The sequence below is a fragment of the Ambystoma mexicanum genome, chromosome 4q, assembly GCF_040938575.1.
Source record: "Ambystoma mexicanum isolate Mex_15411 chromosome 4q, UKY_AmexF1_1, whole genome shotgun sequence".
Taxonomy (NCBI): domain Eukaryota; kingdom Metazoa; phylum Chordata; class Amphibia; order Caudata; family Ambystomatidae; genus Ambystoma; species Ambystoma mexicanum.
This window is the reverse complement of record NC_090928.1, coordinates 137,415,920-137,431,347: the sequence shown is the minus strand read 5'-3', so window position 1 is coordinate 137,431,347 and position 15,428 is coordinate 137,415,920. Positions and strand designations below refer to the sequence as shown.

General features: G+C 46.3%; 1 protein-coding gene across 1 annotated transcript in view; it reads left to right on the top strand.

Annotated features, from left to right (window-relative positions):
* Positions 1 to 2,417: 2,417 nt before the first annotated feature.
* Positions 2,418 to 15,428, top strand: part of LOC138467549 (maestro heat-like repeat-containing protein family member 1) — a 796,923-nt gene continuing 783,912 nt past the window's right edge. Inside the window, exon 1 of the mRNA XM_069607658.1 lies at positions 2,418 to 2,469. The gene's annotated coding sequence lies outside the window, so the exon portion shown is untranslated. The remainder of the gene's footprint in view (positions 2,470 to 15,428) is intronic.

Here is a 15,428-nt window from a genome sequence, read left to right as displayed (position 1 = left end):
GTTTCTAGACTTTACTATGGAGAAAATGGGTTTTGGGCTTAGGTTCAGAGAGGCAGTTGGTAATCTTCAGAATTCGGCTAGAGCGCAGGTTTGGGTCAATAATGTAATGTCGGAAACATTCACTCTTAGTAGAGGTACGAAACAAGGATGTCCTTTGTCGCCTTTTTTATTTAATATTGCTCTTGAGCCCTTGGTAGCACTAATGTAACGAGCAGAGAATATGTGGTTGGACATTTGGAACAAAGGAAATTAAAATGCTCTCTTATGTGGATGACATGGTAGTGGTGCTTTTAAACCCTGAGGAGGGGCGTATGATTCTTAAGGAGGTCCTTGAGAAAGTTGGTAAGTTTTTGGGTTATAGAATTAATTGGGGAAACAACAGAAGTCTTTCCGCTTTCGACTGCGGTTAGAAGGGAAGATTTTGTGGAATGGAATTGTAAATGGTCTGAGAGCAGTGTGAAATATTTGGGGGGTTTTCTGAGTAAAGATGTACGGAAGATGGTTCATTTTAATGTGGCTAAACTGTTGGATACACTTAGGCGAGATACTAGGAAATGGTCTAGATTGGACTTGGGGATCTGGGCTAAGATTAACACTATTAAAATGTCACTTCTGCCTAAAGTTTTATATGTGATGCAATCAATCCCTCTGAGTTTTTCGAAAAAAATTACTTAAGGACATTGATAGAGTGTTGCAAGATTTTCTTTGGGGTGAACAAAAGGCTTCTAAAATCCCAAAATATATTTTGCAGAGGGACACTAAGGAAGGGGGTTTTGGGTATCCAAATTTGGGAAAATATTATAGGGGTTTTGTATTGAAGAAGGCTGCCCAATATGTAAAGGCGCCATGTTGATGAGGAGCCAGTTTGGTTGGTTATAGAAAGGAATGCACTAATTCCTTTCAAATTGGAAAATATTTTCTCAATGGAGACATTGCCTAGAGGTTCTAATAGATTGCCAACTATTAAAGTGTCTAAAGACTTGATGACTTGGTGGGTGCTTAACTTTAAGGGCAATGTATTTCTGAATCATGTTTCTTCAATTTGGCGTAATCCTGCATTACAATTAGGCAATAGAGTCTTATGTTGGTGAAGTTGGATTTCGAAGGGGTTGTTGAAATTGGGAGATTTATTGCGGGATGGAGTCTTGAAGTCTTTTGAAGAACTTCAATGTGAGTTTCATCTGTGTGGCCGGGAAAAGAATAGATATAGAGATCTTGAACGACTTCTGACCCGAGTATTTGATATGATAGATTTACAACTGGAAAAAGAACCGGTAGGTTGGACTATATTCCATTTGTTGCCACACAATGTATCCACGTACCTGAAACTTATGAGTGTGGATGACTCAGTATTACAGTCCTGGCACGCATTGAGACAGAACTGGGAGTTAGATTTGGGTTTTGCAATCAGTGATGGAATCTGGAAGTATGTATGGCAGATTGGTCATAGTAGTAAGATAGATCTCAAACTACGTCTTGTACATCAGAAAATTTTGGGGAGGTTATACTGGACTCCAGTGCGTATATATGGAATGGGATTACTTGCTGAAGATATTTGCTGGGGATGTGGATGTGAGAGGGGGTCATTGATTCACATGTTGTGGAATTGTTTGAGAGTGTTCACCTTTTAGACAGAGGTATTGGATAGGCTGGATATCACTTTGTCGATTTCCTTTCCGAGGGAACCTTTTCAGGTTCTATTATTGGCAAAAAGGGGTTGTTGTTTGAAAGCTCGACTATATGGGTGTTGGATAGATAGGATATTAGTAGTAGCAGTGAAACAAATCATGAAAGTGTGGAAATCTAAGAAGAAACCAACTGTTGAGGACTGGATTAACGATGTGATTGTGTTGTCGGAATTTGAGTTAGTTCTAGCTAAGAAGCAAGGTAAAGAAAAGGAATATTGGTTTTTGTGGAAATCATTGATTTGTATGGTAATATAAGACAGGATGAGGGAAGTGAGGTATGAGGTTTTTTTTTTTTTGGTTTTGTCCTTTTGTCTATATGTCATGGGATTTGGTCAATTTTGCTGTGTTGTTAATTTTGTTTTGTTGATACTTACTATATTTTTGATTCTCATTTGATTGGTGTTATTTATTTTATTTGCCCATTTCCATGTATCTCATTGTATGGAATATTAACTGATATGGGTTTATGGGAAGATTTAAAGTTGATTGTGTTGTTCTTCTTATGTTGTTATTCTTCCTTGTTTGAATTTGTTTGAAAATTATAAATAAAGTTGATAAAACATTTTTTAAAAATACTGAAAAAAAAAATATGACTTCCATCAACGGTCAAGCATTCTATTCTTGCATCCTCATAAATGGTAAGATCTATGAGAACCTTATCCGACAGGTCACAATGGGATGTTACCATGGAAACCTGTTGGCCAGCCATCACTTTGTAGCAATATGTGATTCATTGACTTCCTCTGCACATATGGGAGAAGGTGGTTTAGCTAGAGGCAGGGTGAGTACATAAAGTGTCTACTTTGTGGGTTTCATGTGTGTTCTTAGCCACAGGTCAATGTTCACGTCCCACTTGCCCCCTCAGCAATATATCATCGTTTTCAGTTTTTTTTTTTTTTTTTTTTTACCAGAGCCATTCATTGGGGGTGATTTGACCTTTTCACTGCCTTATTTTTTCTTACTGGGAGCAGAGTTGTTTGGGTCAAAGTGACTTTTTTTCTAGCTGTGTGGTTACCCCAGATTTTGCTTAACTTACCTTTAAAGTAGGCACTTATTCGCCAGTCTCCTTTAAAGGATCATTCCCGGACAGAATAGTATGTTACATTTTTACTGACCGTCCTTATAAATTGCCAAGTTTTTAATGTTCCCTTATGGCAATGTGCTTGCAGAGCAGAATCGCCTTGCAGGAGATTGTATGTAAGCAATTGGTTAACCCATACGATATATAAAGATATAATTCCTCCTGGGCATATTGATGAAATCTCAGTTTCTTGTTGCATGGGTAACCAAATCAAATTATGCACTTTCTCACTATATGTATTGAATTATTTCACTCAAACTTTATTTGCTCACTGTCAAAGTGTTTTCTGTGCAGAGATATTCATTTATGGGAATTCCTGGGCAGTCATTGTTTTATAGTAATGTTGTCTTGTAGGCCTTGTACTTTTGTAATAGTTTGACCCATAGTAGCTAGAGGGAACATCAATGCCAAAATGCCCCATTCCAGTCGGAAGATGGTTGGCCAATCCTTTTTTGTTTCATTGCGTTCTGGTACTTGTAGTTCTAGTTTTGCCATCATGAATCAAGCACTTCAAGTCTCAGAATGCAAAGAGAAAACAGGAATTGACACGAATAGCACAATTGAATTGGTTTGTTATCAGGTATGAGAGTGGAGGCTTTGGGGCATTCTTTATCTAGCTCCTAATTGAGAAGCAACAGATTATTGAGCATTCTATATTGTATATCTTCAAATGAGATCTTCAAATGCCTTTGGAGATCCCACTGTAAGAAACTGTACTAAGAGGAGAGGGAGTGCGAAGGTTGATTGTTTTTACTGAGCACATGTGGAGCGTTCTATAACCAGAGGTTTGTAGAAAAAGTTGAGGTATCAGGTTTCTTTGAGTACTTTGTGACTCACTTGTGAAAACACATGCTCAGCTAAAAGGTACAAACTTTCCAAGAGGCACCTTAGGATGCAGTAGCAGACCCAGGGTTTTCAAGGGGTTGTCACCCACTTTGACCCTCCCCCATTGCCTGACTTGTACAACAGGGTTTGGTGGCCACTCAGACAACAGAGCAATCATTTCTTACTTAAAGGAAATACAAGCAGGAGATTGCAGTGCCTCTTCAACAGGCTAGTCAGACTAGTTGAGATCCCTTCTGTGGCCACTCCGTGTGTTTTCCTGTCTTTTCAGGACACCTTTTGTGGGTAAATATGTACCTGCTGCCTTGCCCTGAGAGAAGACGTAAGTTTAAGCATAAGAGTATGGATGTGTGCTGTGTAATAACGTAGTTCCCCACACATGTAAGTTGTTTGGATATCTTTATTCTTCAAACCCGAACGCCATACATCCTCTCCTCCCAGCTCCTACCCTTCTCACCAACCGCCACCCGGAACCTTCATCCCTCAACGTTCCACACATTAGAACTTTAGGAAAGGGCTCGCGGAAGCGCGAGCAATTACTACACATCTCCCCCCGTAAACCCCACAATGAATATTCATTAAATATGAACATAGATTAAGGAAATTGAAAAGTAATAACGAAACAGTAATATGCAGAAAAGACATATATATATGGAATATTGATAATTATTTACATTTCAAGATTAATCATCTGCAAATTCTAAAACAAAATCCTTGTACCTCGCTGGAATCTGCTTTATTCTGGTTGGGCGATTATTCACCTCGTTGGAGGATTCTGCTAAATTAGAATTCCCACACAGTCTCCTTCCTTGTGAAACCAAACCCGCATTATCTGACACAAGCACTGAAGGCTCCTCTACAACCCTTGTCTCCTCACCAGTCAAACCCAGAGCACCTTCATCAGAATCACACTCAGCATATCCATCCTCTCCTTTATCACCATGTCCCTCTTCTAATGGTGCAATATCATCACTTTCCGAGGCAGACACCTTCATACCTCCATGCTCCACCCGAGTAGCCTGCACATGAACTGTCTCAGTCCTATCACTCTGTAGGGGAACCACACTCTCAGACGCACATTCTGGACCAATTCCAACTGTATCACCACCTCCCTCACAACACTGGTCCTTAGTATCCGCCATCTTTCCCTTAATCAGGACCACCCTCCTCAAACTCCATCTGGTACCATCTTGTAGTTTAACATATCCATGACCTACTTTGGTCACAACACATGGCTTCATAAATTTGGACAAACCTTTGGCTACAATTCTTGGATTTTTCACCACTACAAGATCACCAACCTTTACACGCAGGGGTTTCTTTTTGGCAAGCTGAGATTCCCTGAAACGGGATTGTTTAACACGCACCTTGTCAAGAACTTCCTGCATGTTGATGCAACTTTGTACACCACCCCCAAGAGCGGCCACCCGGAGTTTAGATCCTGGTTTTCTACCTCTCATTAATTCAAATGGAGATACCCCGGTAAATGATGAAGGGGTAACCCTGAAAGCCTTTAGAGCTTCAGTCACAACACTGCACCACGGCAGACCATTCGCAAGTGCCAACTGAACCGCCCCTTTCACAAACCGGTTCATCCGTTCAACTAATCCATTGGCCTCAGGATTGTACAAAGCCACCCTATGGTGACGTATTCCTAGTTTTGAGAGGAACTCTTGCATGGCAACTGATACAAATTGGGGACCATTATCGGTTACTACTCCAGCAGGAACCCCTTCCCTGTCAAACACTGCTGACAAGAAGTCAATCACCTTTTCAGTGGTGACAGAGGACAGGGCCGTGGCCTCCACCCACCTAGATGTATAGTCAACTAACACTACAAAATACTTGAAGCTTCCACCCAAAGTATCCATTGGACCCATAATGTCTATGGCCACCTTTGACCACACGTCTTGCGGCACTTCCACAGGCTGTACAGGTTGGGGCGACGTTGTCCTACTCTTATCACTGACTGAACAAGCCACACAATCCTTGACTACTTTCTCAACCTCCTCATCCATCTTGGGCCACCAATACCCTTCTCTTAGCCTTCTCTTCGTCATAGATCTACCGATGTGCCCTTCATGAGCCAACTCCACCAACTTGGCCTTAAGAGATTCAGGTGGTATTAACCTGGTACCCCTGGCAATGCCCCACGGACCCTCAGACAGCTCAGACCATACTTGTCCGAAGGACTTGTCCAATCCATCCATGCCAGCACCGGTAGTGAGAGCAGTCTTGATGTTGTTCAATACGGGGTCCATAGCACACTCTCTACCCCATTCTTGCTCATTGACAGCCGGAAACACCTTGGCCACCAATACACATTCATCACTCGTCACATCCTGTTTTGAATTTTCCACATATACATCTTGACGGGGAAAACGAGAGAGACCATCTGCGACCATATTTTTAGTGCCAGGTAAATACTCCACCTTAAAATTATATTCACTCATGTCTGCCATCCATCGCATCACTCTAGATGATGCCTGGAATAAACCCTTAGATGTCAAAACATGCACTAGGGGTTTATGATCGGTGCGTATGGTGTATTCTACTCCCCACAAAAATGTTCTAAAATGTTTGGATGCCCAGATAGCTGCCAAGGCCTCCCTCTCTATTACAGCATATCTACGTTCTGTCTCACTTAGAACCCTAGACGCAAAAGCAATGGGGCGGTACGATCCATCAAAACACTGTTCAAGAACCGCCCCTACACCATACTCACTAGCATCCACTGTCAAAACTGTCTTCCTAGATGGAGAAAATGAAGCTAACGATGGAGCCTGGTCCACTTGAGCCTTCAAGTCTTCAAATTCACGTTGGCACAACTCCGACCACTCAAAATGTACACCCTTTTTGAGCAATGCTCTCATGGCCACTGTCTTGTCTGAGTACGTGGGAATAAACCTACTATAATATTCAGCCAAACCCAAAAATGACCGTAATTGGTCTTTACTGGTGGGTGAAGATACCTCACATAACGCCTTCACTAATTCAGCCTTGGGATGTATCCCCTTGGCATCCAACGTGTGTCCCAAATAAGTCACACTTTCCACCCCTATCTTACACTTACTCAATTTGACCGTCAGACCACTCTTCTCTAGAATGCCCAAAACTCGTAGAATCCTCTCATTGTGTTCCTCACGTGATCTGCCCCACACCAAGATATCGTCCTGGAAATACTCCACACCATCCACTTCACAAAACAACTTTTGCATCACCCGCTGAAAAACAGCGGAGGCGGATGCCAATCCAAATGGCATACGCCGGAAACGGAAAGCTCCAAATGGCGTAATGAACGAAGTAAGAGGTCGTGATTCGATGTGTAGATCCACCTGGTGATAGGCAGATGACAAATCTAAGGTGGAAAAACAAGATGCCCCTCCCACAAGTGAAAGCATTTCATGTATATTTGGTAAGGGATGCCTGTCTATCCAGATGTTCGAATTTAAATCTCTTAGATCAACACACATTCTCATACCTCCATCGGATTTGCGTGCCAATACAACCGGGGCTAACCATTCTGAAGATTCTACCTCCTCTATTACTCCAGTTTCCATCAGCTTTTTAAGTTCTGCCTGGAGACTTTCACGTGCCATGATGGGTACACGCCTAACTCTGTGTACAACGGGAACAGCACTCCTCTTGAGCACGATCTTGTGCGAAAACCCTCGCAACTTGCCCAGGGCGGAGGAGAAAACTGACGGAAATTTCTTTTGGAGAGTGTCAGCTGACAACGCACTTCCTTCACTCAAACCGCCTTCCCATCCCTTGCTCACACACAAAACAGGGACAGCTTTGCCAGGGCGAATCTCCATTTCCAGGGCAGCCTGCTCATCCCACCCAATAACCGGATCACCCTTATAAGCTACATACAGTTTTCCTCTGGTTTTCCGGCCATGAAATTCAATATCAACCCACTCATATCCCAATACTTTAATCGGAACACGGCCATAAGCACAAGGATTAATATCAGACGTCTTCAGACTAGACACCTCCTTATGGAACTTAGATTTATACATCTCAGGGGAAATCATAGTGTAAGGAGAACCCGTGTCAACCAACACACTGAGGGGAACTCCATTCACATTAAGGGTAGCCCACGCACTTTTTTTCGACGATCCCACACTCAACAGCGCACCTTCCTTTGGAAGCACATCCACCTTAACATCAGGACTAACATAACCTACAACCGTTACGTTGCTATCGTCTTCATCAGGGTCCACCATCCGCACCACTTCCTTCTGTGGGATAGCCTTACACATGCGGGCAAAATGCCCTCTTCCCTTGCATTTCCTGCACACAACAGCAGAAGCAGGACATTCCCTAGCACCAGCAACATGGCCCCTCCAACCACATTTCTTGCAGAAATCTCTGCAATTTGGCGTTACTCTTTGATCCTTGTCCCTGGCGCGATTTTCTTCATTTTTGCGAGGCTGAACCATGTGCACAATGTCTGTCTTTTCCGTCACTTCCTTGACGCTCTTCCTTGACTCTTCTAGGGCGCGAGCTATTTCTATTACTTTCTCCAACGGAGGATCCTTCTCTGTCCATAACCTCTCCCTAACTTTTGAGTCACTCGTCCTCATCATGATCTGGTCACGAATGTATTCTTCCGCTATGCCCGTGAACTTACACGTAGAAATGAGGGTGCGCAGTGCCGTCACATATGAATCAATGTTCTCGCCAAGACCTGGTGCCCTTGAAAAGAAATGATATCTCTCAAGCACAATGTTAGCTCTTTTGCCAAAACGTGTCTCAAGCTTTTTAAGAGCAGTCTCAAATTCCAAAATCACCGCCTGCCCTCCTTCTCCCTCTCCTTCACCTGACGACAAAGCTAAAACATCCTGGCCCGGAAGGTGCCTGAACACCCTCAAACCCTCCGTACCAAGGCAATTGAGTAGAGTCGCTTCCTTGTCATCATCAGACATCCTGGAACCACCTGACGCTCTCAGGTATACCTTGAAAGTGTCCACCCAAAGCTCCCATGCAATGGGGGGCTCCCCCGGATTGGGGAGGAAGGCTGGAGGAGGACGAGCATTGCTGTGCTGTATGCTCACTGGAAGCGACATAGCCACTGACAGAGGTCAATGCTATACACAATTGAATTCTCTGCGCACTGCTGTGAATAACAATGTTCTTAAGTACCTTGTTCAACACAGCGAACTAGCAAGATGAATACTCCACCATTGCACATGCACAATATTGTCACAGGCAGGCTCCAGTCACTTCCCTCCTCTATATTTTGCAGAAATAGAGGTGCAGTACCTTTAATGTCGGCACACAAGGAGTTAACTTTCCTCTCCTTGCAGTTCCAGTAATGTAGACACACCCACCAATAAACGGAAGCCTTCCGTCAACCTCCCATGTGCTGGGCTTAGCCGAACAACAATACTTCCACGGGCAGGCTCCAGTCATTTCCCTCTATATTTTGCAGAAATAGAGGTGCAGTGCCTTTAATGTCGGCACACAAGGAGTTAACTTTCCTCTCCTTGCAGTTCCAGTAATGTAGACACACCCACCAATAAACAAGAAGCTTTCCGTCAACCTCCTATGTGGTGGGCGGAGCCGAACCACCGGGCATCCGTGTATACAATGCGTCTTCTCATCTACGAAGAGCGCCGGACTGTGCCCCCTCCCAGGGTCCTCCTCTCACCTGTGCCTTTCTCGAGCAACTTTGTGCACCTCACGGCACAGCCGCACCCTGCCGCAAGCCGCGCTCGACCTCTTCCGGGAGCGCGGCTCGGCAGGCTTTTCTGCTGTGACAGCGGCCGCTCAGCCGTGACACGGCTGTACTCCTTGCCGTGTGCCGCGCTCGACCTCCTCCGGGAGCGCGGCTCGGCCGGCTGCCGAAGGCAAGATAGCGCTGGGCCAGCTGACTCTATTGACGCCGGGGGCCGCGCTCGACCACGTCCGGGAGCGCAGCCTGGAAATCAGCTGAGGTACCAGAGGATATGTACGGCTGGCAAGGCGCGTGGGTCGGGTCTGAAGATCCTCGTCGCCAGTGTAATAACGTAGTTCCCCACACATGTAAGTTGTTTGGATATCTTTATTCTTCAAACCCGAACGCCATACATCCTCTCCTCCCAGCTCCTACCCTTCTCACCAACCGCCACCCGGAACCTTCATCCCTCAACGTTCCACACATTAGAACTTTAGGAAAGGGCTCGCGGAAGCGCGAGCAATTACTACATGCTGCTATGTAATGCAATGTGCAAGCAGTGCACATGCATGCACAAGGGTTTGAATGGGTTTAGGCACATGTGTGAGAGAGTCAGTGTATGTGCATGCAAGTGTGTATGTGTATGTTAGTGTCTGCGTGTCTCTGAGTCTGACTAAGTAGGATGGCATCTGGTTGTACATATGTGCAAATGTAATGTGCGCATGTGTTTGCTTGAAACGGGAGGTGAGACTGCATGATGGAAGTCATTTAATGTGTATAAAGTGACAGTGGTGGCTTTTTTGAGTTCAGTACATTGTCAAAGTGGCATACTGTGGCACTGTTGGTGTGCAATGGGGGAACAGCATGGTGTTCAGTGGCAATGCTGGAATCTTTTGCAGGCACAGCATCAAAAAATTATATAATTTGGCAATGCAGTGATATATTGATGCATCTTAACGAAAGTTATCAATAATGTAAATACCTGATGTATCGTCGGGCTCGCTTCATGAAAGTGATGTCAAGAAAATTAATAGTGGCAATACTGCCATGTATTGTGGGTGCAACATTAAAGGGATTTCCACTGTGAGTACTGGCATATATTATGGGACCAGTGCCTAACTGAAAGGGATTTATAGTGGCAATGCTAACATATATTGGTGCAGCTCAGTGAAAGTGATTTACAATGCTTGTGCATAGTGTGGGTGCACCTTCATGAAAATGGTTTACAGAGGCAATGCTGACATATATTCAGGATTTAGCATCATACAAATGATATACAGTTGCAATGCACGCATATATGGTAGTTGCAGCTTCATGAATGTAATTTACAGTGGTAGTGCTGGCATATAGTGCGGGCACTCTCTTATGAAAATTGCATACAGTGGCAAGGCTGGCATATATTGTGGCTGCAGCTTCATGAAAGTGATTTACAATTACTATACTGGAGTAATAAAGATGCAAGTTCAAAACAGTATAAAGAAACTCACTTATCAGCTGCAAGACTAGAATGATAAAAAGGACAGGGGCTCATTCTGATGCATGTGAAACATAATCATTAATAAAAACGAATTCATAAATACAGAGGCACAGGTAAGTATATTCAAACTTAGAGGTAGGACGAAACATGGCAAATAGGCCTTAAAATCTTAATTTGGTAGAAAACACGTGTTAGCCTTTTGCGTGCAGAAAAAGCTGATGTGGCTGGTAACTTAGTGCAGAGTCTGCAATCCCAGGCCAGTACTGAAAGAAGTATACAATGGTTGTTATTTTTTGAGGTCATAGATTAGAGCTCGTAGGTTCCACCACCAAGTAATGAGTACATGACCATTCTATAATTCAAAAATCACTTGTAAAGTACGATTGTCTAATGGGGTTGAAAAGAGCCACAGCGGTTTCAAATTGCCCCACAGTACATTTTCTCTGGGAAAAAGGTTAGAGTGTCCCTGATATGCAACATTTGTGTAGCAGTACATCTGTGGTTTAAGGCTCTGATGGTGACATGGTGCTAAGCGCTTCTCATGTAAATGGAGATGAGGCGACCAGGGCGGATGATTAAAGTTCCGCTGGTCATCTCAAATGTTTCATTGAACTAACTTTGTTCTGTGGGAATTGGAGGTGGACTGTGACAGCACATGTTGTAATTGAGGGTGGTCTGGGATGTTTGGGAACCCAAATACAAAATATAATGGGCCTCATTCCGAGGTTGGAGGTAAGTACCGGTCGTTTCCGGCATGGCGTAAAGTACGACTCCGGCAAGGTTACAGACCGCTAATTGCGTCCCATTCCGACCTCGCGGACACGCGCTTTTCGCCATGCCGGAAAAGTACCTAGCGGCATGCCGCAAAACCCCCCGAAAAACCTCTACCGGCCTGCTGCGACACGTACATTACAACACCGCCATGGAAGCAGCAGCGACAGTAAATAACGGGGACCGTAATTTACGGATCCCATAAATTATGGTCACCGCAAAACAACGGAACCGGAAATTACGTCATCGCACAGGAACGGGAAGGAGCGCGGCGGCCATCTATAAAAACACAATCCATTGCCATCCTCATCAGGCAGCACCCTTGGGGGCAATCCGAAGTTGGGGAAAGCATCAGGAACCCAGGAACTATGCCTAAAGCACCTAAGAAGTCTGCGGACCGGCTCCGCAAGAAGCGATTCTGCCCTGATGAGCTCCAGATCATGGTGGACCACCTGGCAAAACACGCTGACGTGGTGTTCAGCCCAGACATGCGGAGGGACTCCACTATCCGCAAAAAGAACATCTGGGCAGAAACCGCCCAAAGGGTGAGCGCTGTAGGCTCCACCCCTCGCACCCCCAAGGACTGCCGCAAGCGGTGGGATGACTTGCGGGTGCGGGTGCAGGGACTCCTCACTGCCAACAGGAGTCAGGCCATGCAGACTGGAGGGGGCTCAAGTTCCCCTGTGCGACTTGAGGCATGGGAGGAGACATGCGCCGCAATGATTGGCACGGAATGCATAGAGGGCATCGGTGAAATGGACTGCGGGGCAACGTCGTCTGCCGATGGAGGTGAGTGTCCAAAGTCAACACTGCCAATGGCAATTGCATGATGTAGACTCCCCCAAAGGCACCTTGTCATGTAGCCACCCCCCCCATCCAACTAATGCAGAGTCAACTGCAACGCAATCAAGGGCCAACTGCAAGTACATAACACACATCAGCCATAGTGCAGTAACTTGCACATTCCATCATGCACATTGTGCATCAGGTTCGGCAGTGTGTGTGCCAGACTGCACATTACTATGGCAGGATGAGTCACTCCGACACATGCGTACACATGCGTACATTCAATTCACATTCATATGTACTAGTACTGTTGCAACGCCCATAGGGCCACAAACCCCAAATTACAGAAATGTGAATGCAGCGATCTATGCAATTAGCGCATCATACAATCACTCATGTTGTCCCTCTCCTCTACCCCCACAGGCACCGATCATGACAGCGGGGATACCCAGACGACCCGTCCATCCACCTCCACGTGCAGAGGCCGGTCCCGGAGCATTCCCGCACGGAATAAGAAAACCACCCAGGCACCACAAACGCCAGTGGAGGATGCACCACCACAATCCCTCCCTGCCTCGGCACCTGCCACATTAGACACCCCAAGGTCGGCAGAATCAAGCATTGCTGGGGAGTTGGCAGCTACGGCCACCCAGGAGAATGTGGACAGCCCCTTATCGATCTGTGGTGCCACTGAGGAGGACTTTTACCCCACAGTCCACACCCCGGAGCCCACCAATGTCCCCCTACCATCAAGCAGTGACTCTGTGGAGCAGGAAACACCTGGCCGTAGTGCTCCGGCAGATCCTGGACCTATTCCTCAAGTTGAGGCCATGCCAGGGCAGGTAGGCCCAAGACCCGCCAGGAATGTACCTACATACATTGATGAACCACATGCACATCAGCTGACGGACCTCATCAATGCGTTCATGGAGGACACCCGCCAGGGCAGGGTGTAGTGGGTGGATGAGCTAAGGCAGATGCGTCAGGCGGTCACTGACAGCAGCAATAGGTTGTGTGCGGTCCTGGAACGCATCGCGGATGCCCTGGAGGCTGCACCTCCCACACGACAGTCCCAGCGGGAGGACACACCGTCACAGTTCTCCTCCACCCAGACCAGCCCGCTCCGACGCTCATTGCGTACATTGCGCCGGCCCAACATGGATCCCCCTGGCTCTGGGGGCACGCCTTGAACATGCTGGCACACACATGTGGCCTATGTTGGCCTTATGGCACTATTCTGGGGTTGTTGTGGGTGAGGGGGAGGGGAGTGAGGGTGTGTTTGGGAGTTGGGGGGAGGGGGAGGGTGGTGGAGGTTTTGTTGTACACGTTTCATGACAATTATTCAATACACTGGTTGTTCATAATGTAAAACGGAGTGGACATTGATCATTGCGCAGGTGTCATTTGATGTCTCACAGTGCATGGAAGGCAACATTTGCATCCTGGGGAGTCCGTGGTAGGTATATGTAGTCCCTTGTGTGCTTGAGGAGGGCATCCAGCTCTTGGTTCAGTATCCGGGTAAATAAGGGTTGTGATATACCATGCATGTGCCCCACTGTGTGCCGGTAGATGCCTGTGGCAAGGAAGTGGAGCACAGTCACTACCTTCAGTGGAGGGGGGATGGCAGAGCTTTATTCAATGAAACTCACTATGTCGTCATGTATCAGGTCCACTATGGTGGTGATGGTGTCATGGTCAAGCCGGTACAGGGTGTGGATCTGATGTGGTGTTAGGTTGAAGGAGGTGGCTCAGATGCGAGGGATTGGGGGCTGCCGGCGTGGTAACGGTGGATGCACTGGTGGTGCATGCTGGGCCTGTCTCACCCTCCGTCTCCTCCTGTGTGTCCTCTGTGGTTGGGGCTGTGGTTGTTGTTGTTACTGCCCTGCAAGCAAGGCCTCCATCTCCAGTTGTGCCACTACTATTGGTATCATCTTGGTGTGGGAGAGGGTGTGGTGTGTGGGTATGCTCATTTTGTGCTGTGCCAGACTCCATTGGCTACACCTGTGCTGATTGTGTGCACCTGTGGCTGTGGAAACCACTGCTCTGTGTTCTTAACTCCTTCTCTGAGATGCCTGTATGTACTCCATGCCGGTAAGGTACTTTACGGCCTTAAGGAGACCGTTATTTACGTGTGCTCCTTACTTGCGATCAGCTCCGGTTTACGCCATGCCGTTAATTACGCCATGGTGGTGTGCGCGCACGACCCAAGACCGTAAATTACGGCATTGTTGTTTACGGTGCCGTAATTTACGGTCTGAAGGGTCGGAATGGCATGGAGCGGAAATCCATGCCGGTAAATCATTACCGGCATGGTTTGTACCTTACCTCCAACCTCGGAATGAGGCCCAATGTTTGCTTTTCTATAAGGGTCTGATATGCAAGCACCAATCAGCTCGGTGTGGGGAGATTTTCTCTTGTTGCAATGTTACTAATGTCATTCAGCTTGACTAGTATAAAAGTCTTAGATTTAGGGTGTTTCTTGACAGTGCCTTTTCATGCAGTTCTGTTCCAAGATCTGTTTGAATATAGCTTTCCCAGGTGCGTCTGGGCCCTGAATAAAAGTGTGTCACTTCTTGCACCGGCATACACTCCTTATTGACTACTTTTGTAATTTGTATTGGTGAGTTCCGACGTGACCCATGACACATTTTGGAGGCCCCACTGAGATACTTCAGCCTTTTGACTGAGGTGTGGGAATTCCATCTGTGCATCAATGTTGTGTGGGACAGTGTCCACTGGCCAGTACGAAGAGCTCTAGTACGAGGAGGTCTGTGGATGCTGAGTTCCCAAAGGTCCACCTGGTCTGGCGCTTCCTTCCCTCCGATGGAGTGCTGGCCTTTAAAGGGAGACTCCGAGGTCGAGGGAAGTGAAGAAACTCCTAAAAGGATACCTGAGTGTACCCGTGCATGAAAGCACAAGGGGCGGGAGGGATTATTCTTATGGTGTATAGGACACGCCCTGATTAGTGGTGTAGGGCGATTGGCCGTACTAGTCTTAGATGTTAGGTCTGCCAATCCGATAGGGAGCAGGTAGACAGTGGGACATCTGCATTAGAGCAGACAGTTGCGTAGTAAGTGGCCTAACTTGTTAGAGAAGAGTTGCACATAGTGCAGGCAATTG